The sequence below is a fragment of the Mesoplodon bidens genome (genome assembly GCF_964165515.1).
Source record: "Mesoplodon bidens genome assembly, chromosome: 12".
Lineage (NCBI taxonomy): Eukaryota > Metazoa > Chordata > Mammalia > Artiodactyla > Ziphiidae > Mesoplodon > Mesoplodon bidens.
The window spans coordinates 30,280,951-30,296,225 of NC_138168.1; the positions used below are offsets into that span (position 1 = coordinate 30,280,951).

Consider the following 15,275-nt stretch of genomic DNA (forward strand, 5'->3'; position numbering starts at 1 on the left):
TTTTATGTAGAATCTAAAAAAACAAATGAACAAACATAAAACAGAAACAGAGTCACAGATACAGAGAACAAACAGTGGTTGCCAGAGGAAAGGGGCACAGATCATTGAGTGAAATAGATGATGGAGATCAAGAGGTGAAAACTTTAAATTACCATATGAGTCTCAGGAGTGAAATGTACAGAGTGGGAAATATAGTCAATAATAATATAATAGCTTTGTATGGTGACACATGGACACTAGACATCATATTGATCATTTTGCGATGTATAGAAATATTGAATCACTATGTTGTGCGCCAGGAACTTACATGGTGTTGTAGATCAATCATACTTAAAAAAAAAAAAAAAAAAAAAAAAAACCCAAACAGACAACCTCATATAAAAGGAGATCAGATTTGTGGTTACCAGAGTGGGGTTAGGTGGAGGGGCAATTGGATGACAGGGATCAAAAGGTACAAATTTTGGGGCTTCCCTGGTGGCGCAGTGGTTGAGAGTCTGCCTGCCGATGCAGGGGACACGGGTTCGTGCCCCAGTCCGGGAGGATCCCACATGCTGCGGAGTGGCTGGGCCCACGAGCCATGGCCACTGAGCCTGTGCGTCTGGAGCCTGTGCTCCACAGCGGGAGAGGCCACAACGGTGAGAGGCCTGCGTACTGCAAAAAAAAAAAAAAAAAGAAAGAGGTACAAATTTTTGGTTAAAAAATAAATAAGTACTAGGGATATAATGTACAAAATGATTAATATAATTGACACTGCTGTATGTTATATATGACAGTTGTTAAGAGAGAAAATCCTAGGAGTTCTCATCACAAGGAAATTGTTTTTCTCTAATTTTATATCTATATAAGATGGTTGATGTTCACTAAACTTATTGTAATCATTTCATAATGTATGTAAGTCAAATCATTATGCTTTACACCTTAAACTTGTACGGTACTGTATGTCAATTAGATCTCAATAAAATAGGTAAAAAAAAGAATCAACATGAAATACAATTTACAAAACTTCCTACTATTCTTCTATCTGGTAGAACATAGTTAATATCATATCCCATATGCAAATTAATCCTGTTTTTACTCTAATGCAGTGTAGAAGAATTTAGTGCATAAATATTTGTGTTTCAGGGTATATCCTTGTTATGGATTACCAAGGATGAAATTACTGGCTATATCATTATACTTTCAAACTTGGTACTATGTACATAACTTAACCTTGTAAAACTAACTTTTAAAAAAATGTTTGCAAATCTAGTTGTTGAAAAATTGATTTTTTTTTTTTTTTTTTTTTGTGGTACGTAGGCCTCTCACTGTTGTGGCCTCTCCCATTGCGGAGCACAGGCTCCAGATGTGCAGGCTCAGTGGCCCTGGCTCACGGGCCTTGCCGCTCTGCGGTATGTGGGATCCTCCCAGACTGGGGCACGATCCCGTGTCCCCTGCATTGGCAGGCAGACTGTCAACCACTGCGCCACCAGGGAAGCCTGAAAAATTGATTTTTATTTTAAGTAAAATATATTTCATTACTTTTGACATTCAGCCTTTTAAAAATATATTTATTACATAAAATTCCTTTTTCATGAATTCTCTCATATCCTTTTTTCATTTATGTATTGTCTCAAATTTTTCCTTAATTGCTTGATTAAACTCTATGTATTAAACTCACTAACCCTTTCTCTATTGCAAATATTTCTTCAGTTTATCTTTTAATGTTTACAATACTTTCAACATTCAGTTTTATATTTTTATTTTGCCAATATATTAACTGTATCCTTCATGATTACTTCCAATGACATTAAAAGTAGAAAGTTTTGGGCTTCCCTGGTGGCGCAGTGGTTGCGAGTCTGCCTGCCGAGGAAGGGGACATGGGTTTGTGCCCCAGTCCGGGAAGATCCCACATGCCGCGGAGTGGCTAGGCCCGTGAGCCATGGCCGCTGAGTCTGCACGTTCGGAGCCTGTGCTCTGCAATGGGAGAGGCCACAACAGTGAGAGGCCCGTGTACCAAGAAAAATAAAAATAAAAAAATAAAAGTAGAAAGTTTTAATATTTTCTGTTTTTTATGGCTTGATATTTAATTTTTTAATTTATACTATATTTTTGCATGTATTATAAAGATAGAATCTTAGCTGATATTTTTAAAATTAGCTGACCATTTGTTCAAGATAATTGGTCGATTAATCTATTCTTTCCTCATTGTTTTCCATATCATATATTCCTTTATGTAAACTAATTCCTTTGTGTAAATTTCCTCCCCAAAATTGTTTGATTTCTGCTATCTGTTCATGAACATTATAATTATTTTTTTTTAATTAGGATAAGATCTCTTCAGAGTTTTTATTAAAATTGTATTTTAAATTTACTGAAGTTTGGAAACAATTAGATGTCTATATAATTTGTATTTTGATCCAGAAATAGTGCATGACTTTTAATGTATTTATGGCTTTCAGGAATTTTGTAGTTGATTTCATGTAGATCTCATATATTTTTTGTTCATTTTCTTACTTGAGTACCTTATATTTGAACACTAGTATACGTTTTTAAATTATACTTCTAATTATTTAATACTGCTATACAAGAAAACTATGTCATTTTGTTTCTAGCCACCTTATTGAATTTTCGTGTTAATTTAGTAGTTTCTCTTCATTCTTTTGAAATTCCTACCTATACAATCATATTATCCATAAAAATGATAATTTTGTTTCTTTCCCCATATTTTCACTTCTATTATTTAACTTCTATTTTGATAAATTGTATTGGTTAGAACTTCCAAAGGCATGAAAATTATAACATTTTTACTAGAAATTCTTTTTTTAGCGCTGATTTTATTTGTGTTTTATATTTAGTATGAGTTAGCTATGCTTTTTATTTTACATTTTAAAGCTAGTAATAAGGTTTACTCAAAATTGCCTAAAATATTAGAATTATTCCTCACTTGACCAGATAGTGATTCTCTAAATACTATATGAGGATAATAATAATAATTATAGCATTTCAAAATGTCAAATATGCTCCCCAGATTGCCATTTCCTTCAGAAATTGATTCGTTATTTCTAATCAAAACTGTAAGATGGTTAGATAAAGCAATTGATGGATAATTTCAGTTTAAAAAATATTGATTTCCTCTCTATTAGAGTTATGAGCACCTACTCTGCCCTACAACTCTTTTTTTTTTAATTTAATTTATTTTTTATTTTTGGCTGTGCTGGGTCTTTGTTGCTGCGTGGGGCTTTTCTCTAGTTGTGGCAGCAGGGCCACTCTTTGTTGCGGTGTGCAGGCTTCTCATTGCAGTGGCCTCTCTTGTGCAGCATGGGCTCCAGGCACATGGGCTTCAGTAGTTGTGGCTCACGGGCTCTAGAGTGCAGGCTCAGTAGTTGTGGCGCATAGGCTTAGCTGCTCCGCGGCATGTGGGATCTTCCCGGACCTGGGCTCAAACCCGTATCCTCTGCATTGGCAGGTGGATTCTTTTTGTTTTTATTTATTTTTTTTATTTTTTATTTTTTTTGCTTTATAACAAATTTAATCAGTTATACATATACATATATTCCCATATCCCCTCCCTTTTGCATCTCCCTCCCACCCTCCCTATCCCACCCCTCCAGGTGGTCACAAAGCACTGAGCTGATCTCCCTGTGCTATGTGGCTGCTTCCCACTAGCTATCTACCTTACGTTTGGTAGTGTATATATGTCCATGCCACTCTCTCACTTGTAACAGCTTACCCTTCCCCCTCCCCATATCCTCAAGTCCATTCTCTAGTAAGTCTGTGTCTTTATTCGTGTCTTACCCCTATGTTCTTCATGACATTTTTTTTCTTAAATTCCATATATATGAGTCAGCATACAGTATTTGTCTTTTTCTGACTTACTTCACTATGTATAACAGACTCTAGGTCCATCCACCTCATTACAAATAGCTCAATTTCGTTTTTTTTTATGGCTGAGTAATATTCCATTGTATATATGTGCCACATCTTCTTTATCCATTCATCCGATGATGGACACTTAGGTTGTTTCCATCTCTGGGCTATTGTAAATAGGGCTGCTATGAACATTTTGGTACATGACTGTTATTGAATTATGGTTTTCTCAGGGTATATGCCCAGTAGTGGGATTGCTGGGTCATATGGTAGTTCTATTTGTAGTTTTTTTTTGTTTTTTTTTTTTTAGCGGTACACGAGCCTCCCACTGCTGTGGCCTCTCCCGTTGCGGAGCACAGGCTCCGGATGCGCAGGCTCACCGGCCATGGCTCACGGGCCCAGCCGCTCCGTGGCACGTGGGATCTTCCCGGACCGGGGCATGAACCCGTGTCCCCTGCATCGGCAGGCGGACTCCCAACCACTGCGCCACCAGGGAAGCCCTATTTATAGTTTTTTAAGGAACCTCCATACCATTCTCCATAGTGGCTGTACCAATTCAGATTCCCACCAGCAGTGCAAGAATGTTCCCTTTTTTCCACACCCTCTCCAGCATTTATTGTTTCTAGATTTTTTGATGATGGCCATTCTGACTGGTGTGAGATGATAGCTCATTGTAGCTTTGATTTGCATTTCTCTAATGAGTAAAGATGTTGAGCATCCTTTCATGTGTTTGTTGGCAGTCTGTATATCTTCTGTGGGGAAATGTCTATTTAGGTCTTCTGCCCATTTTTGGATTGGGTTGTTTGTTTTTTTGTTATTGAGCTGCATGAGCTGCTTATAAATTTTGGAGATTAATCCTTTATCAGTTGCTTCATTTGCAAATATTTTCTCCCATTCTGAGGGTTGTCTTTTGGTCTTGTTTATGGTTTCCTTTGCTGTGCAAAAGCTTTTAAGTTTCATTAGGTCCCATGTGTTTATTTTTGTCTTTATTTCCATTTCTCTAGGAGGTGGGTCCAAAAGGATCTTGCTGTGATTTATGTCATAGAGTGTTCTGCCTATGTTTTCCTCTAAGAGTTTGATAGTGTCTGGCCTTACATTTAGGTCTTTAATCCATTTTGAGCTTATTATTGTGTGTGGTGTTAGGGAGTGATCTAATCTCATACTTTTAAATGTCCCTGTCCAGTTTTCCCAGCACCACTTATTGAAGAGACTGTCCTTTCTCCACTGTACATTCCTGCCTCCTTTATCAAAGATAAGGTGACCATATGTGCGTGGGTTTATCTCTGGGCTTTCTATCCTGTTCCATTGATCTATCTTTCTGTTTTTGTGCCAGTACCATACTGTCTTGACTGCTATAGCTTTGTAGTATAGTCTGAAGTCAGGGAGCCCGATTCCTCCAGCTCCATTTTTCGTTCTCAAGATTGCTTTGGCTATTTGGGGTCTTTTGTGTTTCCATACAAACTGTGAAATTTTTTGTTCTAGTTCTGTGAAAAATGCCAGTGGTAGTTTGATAGGGATTGCATTGAATCTGTAGATTGCTTTGGGTAGTAGTCATTTTCACAATATTGATTCTTCCAATCCAAAAACATGATACATCTCTCCATCTATTTGTATCATCTTTAATTTCTTTCATCAGTGTCTTATAATTTTCTGCATACAGGTCTTTTGTCTCCTTAGGTAGGTTTATTTCTAGATATCTTATTCTTTTTGTTGCAGTGGTAAATGGGAGTGTTTCCTTGATTTCACTTTCAGATTTTTCATCATTAGTATATAGGAATGCCAGAGATTTCTGTGCATTAATTTTGTATCCTGCTACTTTACCAAATTCATTGATTAGCTCTAGTAGTTTTCTGGTAGCATCTTTAGGATTCTCTATGTATAGTATCATGTCATCTGCAAACAGTGACAGCTTTACTTCTTCTTTTCCAATTTGGATTCCTTTTATTTCCTTTTCTTCTCTGATTGCTGTGGCTAAAACTTCCAAAACTATGTTGAATAAGAGTGGTGAGAGTGGGCAACCTTGTCTTGTTCCTGATCTTAGTGGAAATGGTTTCAGTTTTTCACCATTGAGGACGATGCTGGCTGTGGGTTTGTCATATATGACCTTTATTATGTTGAGGAAAGTTCCCTCTATGCCTACTTTCTGCAGGGTTTTTAGCATAAATTGGTGTTGAATTTTGTCGAAAGCTTTCTCTGCATCTATTGAGATGATCATATGGTTTTTCTCCTTCAACTTGTTAATATGGTGTATCACATTGATTGATTTGTGTATATTGAAGAATCCTTGCATTCCTGGAATAAACCCCACTTGATCATGGTGTATGATCCTTTTAATGTGCTGTTGGATTCTGTTTGCTAGTATTTTTTTTTTTTTTGCGGTACGCGGGCCTCTCACCGCTGCAGCCTCTACCGTTGTGGAGAGAGTCCAGGCTCCAGACGCGCAGGCTCAGCAGCCATGGCTCACGGGCCCAGCCGCTCCGCGGCATGTGGGATCCTCCCCGGACCGGGACACGAACCCGCGTCCCCTGCACCGGCAGATGGACTCTCAACCACTGCGCCACCAGGGAAGCCCGTTTGCTAGTATTTTGTTGAGGATTTTTGCATCTATGTTCATCAGTGATATTGGCCTGTAGTTTTCTTTCTTTGTGACATCCTTTTCTGGTTTTGGTATCAAGGTGATGGTGGCCTCGTAGAATGAGTTTGGGAGTGTTCCTCCCTCTGCTATATTTTGGAAGAGTTTGAGAAGGATAGGTGTTAGCTCTTCTCTAAATGCTTGATAGAATTCGCCTGTGAAGCCATCTGGTTCTGGGCTTTTGTTCGTTGGAAGATTTTTAATCACAGTTTCAATTTCAGTGCTTGTGATTGGTCTGTTCATATTTTCTATTTCTTCCTGATTCAGTCTTGGCAGGTTGTGCATTTCTAAGAATTTGTCCATTTCTTCCAGGTTGTCCATTTTATTGACATAGAGTTGCTTGTAGTAATCTCTCATGATCTTTTGTATTTCTGCAGTGTCAGTTGTTACTTCTCCTTTTTCATTTCTAATTCTATTGATTTGAGTCTTCTCCCTTTTTTTCTTGATGAGTCTGGCTAATGGTTTATCAATTTTGTTTATCTTCTCAAAGAACCAGCTTTTAGTTTTGATGATCTTTGCTATCGTTTCCTTCATTTCTTTTTCATTTATTTCTGATCTGATTTTTATGATTTCTTTCCTTCTGCTAACTTTGGGTGTTTTTGTTCCTCTTTCTCTAATTGCTTTAGGTGCAAGGTTAGATTGTTTATTCGAGATGTTTCCTGTTTCTTAAGGTAGGATTGTATTGCTATAAACTTCCCTCTTAAAACTGCTTTTGCTGCATCCCATAGGTTTTGGGTCATCGTGTCTCCATTGTCATTTGTTTTTTGTATTTTTTAATTTCCTCTTTGATTTCTTCAGTGATCACTTCATTATTAAGTAGTGTATTGTTTAGCCTCCATGTGTTTGTATTTTTTACAGCTCTTTTCCTGTAATTGATATCTAGTCTCATAGCATTGTGGTCAGGAAAGATACTTGATACAATTTCAATGTTCTTAAATTTACCAAGGCTTGATTTGTGACCCAAGATATGATCTGTCCTGGAGAATGTTCCATGAGCACTTGAGAAAAATGTGTATTCTGTTGTTTTTGGATGGAATGTCCTATAAATATCAATTAAGTCCATCTTGTTTAATGTATCATTTAAAGCTTGTGTTTTCTTATTTATTTTCATTTTGGATGATCTGTCCATTGGTGAAAGTGGGGTGTTAAAGTCCCCTACTATGATTGTGTTACTGTCGATTTCTCCTTTTATGGCTGTTAGTATTTGCCTTATGTATTGAGGTGCTCCTATGTCGGGTGCATAAATATTTTCAATTGTTAAATCTTCTTCTTGGATCAATCCCTTGATCATTATGTAGTGTCCTTCTTTGTCTCTTCTAGTAGTCTTTATTTTAAAGTCTATTTTGTCTGATATGAGAATTGCTACTCCAGCTTTCTTTTGGTTTCCATTTGCATGGAATATCTTTTGCCATCCCCTTACTTTCAGTCTGTATGTGTCTCTAGGTCTCAAGTGGGTCTCTTGTAGACAGCATATATAAGTGGGTCTTGTTTTTGTATCCATTCAGCCAATCTGTGTCTTTTGGTGGGAGCATTTAGTCCATTTACATTTAAGGTAATTATCGATATGTATGTTCCTATTCCCATTTTCTTAATTGTTTTGGGTTCGTTATTTTAGGTCTTTTCCTTCTGTTGTGTTTCTTGCCTAGAGAAGTTCCTTTAGCATTTGTTGTAAAGCTGGTTTGGTGGTGCTGAACTCTCTCAGCTTTTGCTTGTCTGTAAACGTTTTAATTTCTCCATCAAATCTGAATGAGATCCTTGCTGGGTAGAGTAATCCTGTTTTTAGGTTTTTCTCCTTCATCACTTTAATTATGTCCTGCCACTCCCTTCTGGCTTGTAGAGTTTCTGCTGAGAGATCAGCTGTTATCCTGATGGGGATTCCCTTGTGTGTCGTTTGTTGTTTTTGCCTTGCTGCTTTTAATATGATTTCTTTGTGTTTAATTTTTGACAGTTTGATTAATATGTGTCTTGGCGTATTTCTCCTTGGATTTATTCTGTATGGGACTCTCTGTGCCTCCTGGACTTGATTAACTATTTTCTTTCCCATATTAAGGAAGTTTTCAACTATAATCTCTTCAAATATTTTCTCAGTCCCTTTCTTTTTCTCTTCTTCTTCTGGAACCCCTATAATTTGAATGTTGGTGCATTTAATGTTGTCCCAGAGGTCTCTGAGACTGTCCTCTGTTCTTTTCATTCTTTTTTCTTTATTTTGCTCTGCAGCAGTTATTTCCACTATTTTATCTTCCACCTCACTTATCCGTTCTTCTGCCTCAGTTATTCTGGTATTGATCCCATCTAGAGTATTTTTCATTTCATTTATTGTGTTTTTAATCGATGCTTGATTCATCTTTAGTTCTTCTAGGTCCTTGTTAACTGTTTCTTGCATTTTGTCTATTCTATTTCCAAGATTTTGGATCTTGGAAATAGAATCTTGGATCATCTTTACTATCATTATTCTGAATTCTTTTTCAAGTAGACTGCCTATTACCTCTTCATTTGTTAGGTCTGGTGGGTTTTTATCTTGCTCCTTCTCCTGCTGTGTGTTTTTCTGTCTTCTCATTTTGCTTATGTTACTGTGTTTGGGGTCTCCTTTTTGCAGGCTGCAGGTTCGTAGTTCCCGTTGTTTTTGGTGACTGTCCCCAGTGGCTAAGGTTGGTTTAGTGAGTTGTGTAGGCTTCCTGGTGGAGGGGACTAGTGCCTATGTTCTGGTGGATGAGGCTGGATCTTGTCTTTCTGGTGGGCAGGTCCACGTCTGGTGGTGTGTTTTGGGGTGTCTGCGGACTTTTTATGATTTTAGGCAGCCTCTCTGCTAATGTGGCGTTGTGTTCCTGTCTTGCTAGTTGTTTGGCATAGGGTGTCCAGCACTGTAGCTTGCTGGTCGTTGAGTGAAGCTGGGTGCTGGTGTTGAGATGGAGATCTCTGGAAGATTTTCGCCGTTTGATATTATGTGGAGCTGCGAGGTCTCTTGTGGACCAGTGTCCTGAAGTTGGCTCTCCCACCTCAGAGGCACAGCACTGACTCCTGGCTCCTCAATTTGGGATGATGTGTTGTCTATTTATGTATTCCACAGATGCAGGGTACATCAAGTTGATTGTGGAGCTTTAATCCGCTGCTTCTGAGGCTGCTGGGAGAGGTTTCCCTTTCTCTTCTTTGTTCTCACAGCTCCTGGGTCTCAGCTTTGGATTTGGCCCCGCCTCTGCGTGTAGGTCGCCGGAGGGCGTCTGTTCTTCGCTCAGACAGGACAGGGTTAAAGGAGCAGCCGCTTCGGGGACTCTTGCTCACTCAGGCCGGGCGGGAGGGAGGGTCACGGAGTGCGGGGCCAGCCTGCAGCGGCAGAAGTCGGCGTGACGTTGCACCAGCCCGAGGCGCGCCGTGCGTTCTCCCAGGGAAGCCGCCCCTGGATCCCGGGACCCCGGCAGTGGCGGGCTGCACAGGCTCCCGGAAGGGCGGTGTGTACAGTGACCTGCGCTCGCACACAGGCCTCTTGGCGGCGGCAGCAGCAGCCCCAGCGTCCCACGCCCGTCTCTGGGTTCCGCGCTTTCAGCCTCGACTCCCGTCTGTGGAGCTCCTTTAAGCAGCGCTCTTAATCCCCTCTCCTCGCGCACCAGGAAACCAAGAGGGAAGCAAAAGTCTCTTGCCTTTTTGGCAGCTCCAGAGTTTTCCCGGACTCCCTCTCAGCTAGCTGTGGCGCATTAGCCCCCTTCAGGCTGAGTTCTTGCCGCCAGCCCCAGTCCTCTCCCTGTGCTCTGACCGAAGCCCGAGCCTCAGCTTTCAGCGCCACCCGCCCTGGTGGGTGAGCAGACAAGCCTCTCGGGCTGGTGAGTGCTGTTCGGCACCGATCCTCTGTGCGGGAATCTCTCTGCTTTGCCCTACCCAGGTAGGTGGGGAGTTTCTTGCCTTTTGGGAGGTCTGGGGTCTTCTGCCAGCGTTCAGTAGGTGTTCTGTAGGAGTTGTTCAATGTGTAGCTGTATTTCTGGTGTATCTGTGGGGAGGAAGGTGATCTCCGCGTCTTGGCAGGTGGATTCTTAACCACTGCACCACCAGGGAAGCCCCCTACAACTCTTATATAAGATGTTTGAGAATAAGAAACATGTCTCAACCTTTGAGTATATCACCTTTGGCAAGTCATTTCACCTGTCTGTATCAGTATGTCATTGAATAGCACATCTGTTTATTTAAAGAATGTGTGGGAAATTTGGCTGGCAGTCAATACCTTTGTGAATTTGAGCAAACTACTTCATTTTCCCCAGTTTTCTTACCTCATTTGTTTATAAAGGTTTTAAGATAGGTTATCTGTACTATCTTTTTCACTCAAACATCCTGTCACTTTATAGCAAATTCTGTTAGAAATCAGATATACATATGTGGAAAGATATATAATAAACTCAAGAGTCAATGCAGTACAGTGGAAATACCAGAGGTTTTGGCTCAGATTATTGTATTTCAAGATTTTGGTGCTACCTTACTATCTGTGTGACATTAGGTAAATTACTTTACAACCCTGAGTTTCATTGGTGTCAGTAGGAAATACTAAAATTCATTATCTGTCATCGTTATGATGAGAACTAGGTAACAGAGTCTTGTAATCTGTATCTTTTGGAGTACTAACAGGAAACAGATGGCACACTTGAAATAGGTTAATTCTAGAATGACTTATTTACAGAGATACTAATTATAAAAGTGTGGGTGTATGGTAATCGCAAAGACTGTTGCAGTAATCTTGGGTATATTAGCAAACAAACTATTACCACACTTAGGCCCAGGAGGAGTAAGGGAGGAAGAAGTTTGGGGAGCCTGAGGGATACAGTCATGTATAATCTTGTCCTAGAGAGAAGCAGTGACCGTTTGTGGATGAACACAGCCTAAGACAGAAATAACCTCATTAAAAAAGGTATAAAGTTGGTTCACTGACTAATCTAATCTGGGCTCCAGTAGGAACTGCATTGGTCTAGGTATCTTCATATAAACATATCCAGAGAAGTGTCTTCATACTGAAACTTAATGACAGTAGCAACTTTGTCTAGAGTAACTGAGCCCATAAGCCAAAGGAAAGTGTTATGCAATTTACAGTGTGGTAAGGTAAGATCTATAATAAGCATAACAGAGGTTCTGACTTTTCCAAATTCCCCTCCCATAAGACTTGTAATATTCATTCAACAATGTGATATGGTCCAATCTGGGTTCTGATCTTTCTCAAGTTTCTCTTGCCCAAATCTGCCTGACCTATAGATTCAGGTTCCTTAATGTAATAGTCTCAGTCTTTTTCTGTTTTTCTTCCTCAATGTATAATCTTTAAGTACTGGATTTTTATCAATTGATTTCTACAGAAAGCTGTGCTTCACTTTAATATGTTTTGGAAACTGCTGTCTAGGAGTAGTTTCCAGCTGTTCTCTGCCCTTCTATTCTAAGAACTTTGTGTCTGCTGGCAGCTGCTTTCTCTTCGTAGAATTGCTGTTTTCTTCTTTACTTTGGTGACGCAAGAGGGGTTTTTAAGCCCCTTGTTTTTAAGAGTTACTTCCTGCTTGGAGTCAGAACTGGTTCTCCTGTTGCAGGAAAATGTGGATGTCATGACACTTCCTTGGGTAGCAGTAGCTGAAAGCACTTTTCTTTAATTACTTTATGCCCTACCTGTCAAGAAATTAACAAGGGAGGATCGTATGATGAAAATTTCAACCATGGCCTCTTGTTGGTTTGTCCATGTTCTAGCCATGCCATTTGGAAAAGTTATGTAAATTTTTTCTCTCATTTATTGATACAAAAATGAAATAATACACTGTTACACTTATTTTTATGAGGCTCAAAGGTAATAATGTATGTGGTGCGATTTGCAAACTGTAAAGTGGAAGGGATTATTACTATCCGGAAAAATGCATATTTTTGAGCCTTTGGAAACAACACAGTATGCTATGTAAATTAGTATAGACTTTGTCTTCGTATTTTCCCACTTGACTAGCCAAATGAAAAAGCATTTATTTCTCATGGAAATCTCAGGAGATATTAACCAATCTTCCTTGAGTGTATTTAATATAATTCTAAGAATTAATAGGCAGCATTGGAGTAATCACAAATACAAGTCTGCACAAATCAAATCATAATCATGTTCATTTTACACTGATAAAGTTTCCAGGAGTAAAGTGTGTACCCTTGCTATTCATGACTTACTTGAATAGTTTTCAAGCCCTCATATAATTTTTCCTTGAGTTATAAAGTTTCAAAATTATGTTGACTTGAAAAAGGAAATTGTATGACCTTCATTAAAGGTAATGACTATTATTAGTTTATTAATGCTGGAATTACTCCATACTGTTCATATGAATCAGCCTACTGCATGGTTGTTTGGATCTTTAAATGTTTATGTGAGTTAAAATTTTATTAGGGGATGTTATTTTGCTTATATTTCTTCTTTAGTGAACCAAATCATAATAATTACATTATCATTGCATAATATTATATCTTCATTATTACTAATTAGATTCTGTACTATTTTTCAATGTGCAGAAGAGGATTTTTAGAAAGGAAAATAAGGATATTAAATCAATACTTCAAAATCCTAACATTTCTTCCACAGTTTTAGAATTTTAAAGTAATTATCTCACTTTATTTTCTCTATTTCAGTCAGAACACTTAAATATATTTGTGACTATTTGCACATTTTCCCACAGTTGTCACATATTTTTGTTGTTTTATTTGCTGCCATCTGCTTTTTTGAAGTATTTAATGACATTCATTGAGTGTTCACGAAATGTCTGGTAGTTGACACCAGGTGGTGTACAGAGTCACAAAAGGTAATTTCTCTTGTGGGTATCACCTTCCAAAAAAGAGAGCAGATGTAAATGCATACCGAAATAACTAAACAAGACACTCTTGTATGGTAATAAGTGCTGTAATAAGAAAACTGGAATTTGGGATCGGGGGGGCTAGTATAGAAACAGGAGGGAGAGCTGCTTTATATGAGATGGCCACGGAAGATCTCTTTCAGGAGGTAACCTTTGAGCTGGGACCTTAATTGTTAGAAAGGACCAGGTTTTTGAAGAACTAGAACAAGGATATTTTAAGCAGAATATGTAAAGTCCCTGATGAGAGAGTGAGCTTGGCAAGGAAGGTCCGTTTGGTTGGAGTGTGGTGAATGGTTAGACAAGCAGGGAGAGGCCAAATCCAGCTGTGTGTTGTGGGCTAAGACAATAAATTTAAATTGTATTCTAATTGCAATGGGAAGACATTGGAGAGATTTCATCAGAGGAGTGGCATGGATTGATTTACATTTTTGGAAGTTTGCCCGACTAGCATGTAGAAAATGAGCCACGTGTAAACCCATGATGGAAACTGGGAAATGAGTTAGAAGGCTGTTGAAGTATTCCTGTTGAGAGAAGACGGTAATGAACAAGGTGGTTAGTGTTCAATGAAAATGGTCAGATTTGGCATATACGTGAGAAGTACAGGCACGAGATCTTTCTGGTGGGTTGGATGTGAGAGGTGACCAAAGAGAGGAATTAATTTTGCCTTTTATACTTTATATTGCCCAGGTGTGCTCATCTAGGAACCATTGACCATGAATGAGGAAATCTAAAAGGAGAAGTGGCTTGGGGGTAAGGTAAGTTTGAGGCCGAGGTTGAGTGAAGATTTCTGTTTTGAACTTACTGATTTTGAGATGCATATTGGGCAAGCAAGTAGAGATGCTGAGTAGCCATTTAGGTAGAATATGGATTATGCATCCTAATGGAAGAGACCAAGTTTGTTCAATTAATGATTAGAGAATTAATATTCAGAATAGTCAAATTTATTCTTCCATAAGAATATAACCATTTTTTAAGCTTTTAAAAAATGTATTTTATTGAAGTATAGTTGATTTACAATGTTGTATTAATTTCTGCTGTAAAGCAAAATGATTGAGTTATACATACATATGTATATATTCTTTTTCATATTCTTTTCCATTATGGTTTATCACAGGATATTGATGATAGTTCCCTGTGCTATACAGTAGGACCTCGTTGTTTATCCATCCTATATGTAATAGTTTGCATCTGCTAGTTCCGAAACTCACAATCTAACCCTCCCACACACACAACCTCCCTTGGAAGGTAACCACAAGTCTGTTCTCTATGTCTGTGAGTCTGCTTCTGTTTCCTAGGTAAGTTCATTTGTGTCATGTGTTAGATTCCACATTTAAGTGATATCATATGGCAAATGTCTTTCTCTTTCTGACTTCATTTAGTGTGATATTCTCTAGGTCCATCCATGTTGGTGCAAATGGCATTATTTCATTCTTTTCTGTGGCTGAGTAGTATTCCATTGTGTGTGTGTATATATATATGCGTGTGTGTGTGTATGTATACACACACACACACACAACTTGTTTATCTGTTCATGGATATTTAGTTTGATTCTATGCCTTGGCTATTGTAAATAATGCTGTTATGAACATAGGGGTGCATGTGTCTTTTCGAATTATAGTTTTGTCTTGATATATGCCCAGGAGTGGGATTGCTGGATCATATGGAAACTCTGTTTTTAGTTTTTTTGAGGAGCCTCCATACTGTTTTCCATAGTGGCTGTACCAATTTACAGTCCCACCAACTGTGTAGGGGGGTTCTCTTTTCTCCACACTCTCTCCAGCATTTATTATTTGTAGACGTTTTAATGATGGCCATTCTGACCCATGTGAGGTGATACCTCATTGTAGTTTTGATTTGCATTTCTCTAATAATTAGTGATAATGAGCATCTTTTCATGTGCCTATTGGCCATCTGTATGTCTTCTTTGGAGAAATGTCTCTTTAGATCTTCCACCCATTTTTTGA

The 15,275-nt window shown here is 38.7% G+C and overlaps 1 long non-coding RNA gene across 1 annotated transcript in view; it reads left to right on the forward strand.

Moving 5' to 3' along the window:
* Window positions 1-14,067, forward strand: part of LOC308626391 — a 63,674-nt gene extending 49,607 nt beyond the window's left edge. Inside the window, exon 3 of the long non-coding RNA XR_014017238.1 lies at window positions 13,999-14,067. This is a non-coding gene — a long non-coding RNA (uncharacterized lncRNA). The remainder of the gene's footprint in view (window positions 1-13,998) is intronic.
* The last annotated feature ends 1,208 nt before the right edge of the window (window positions 14,068-15,275 follow it).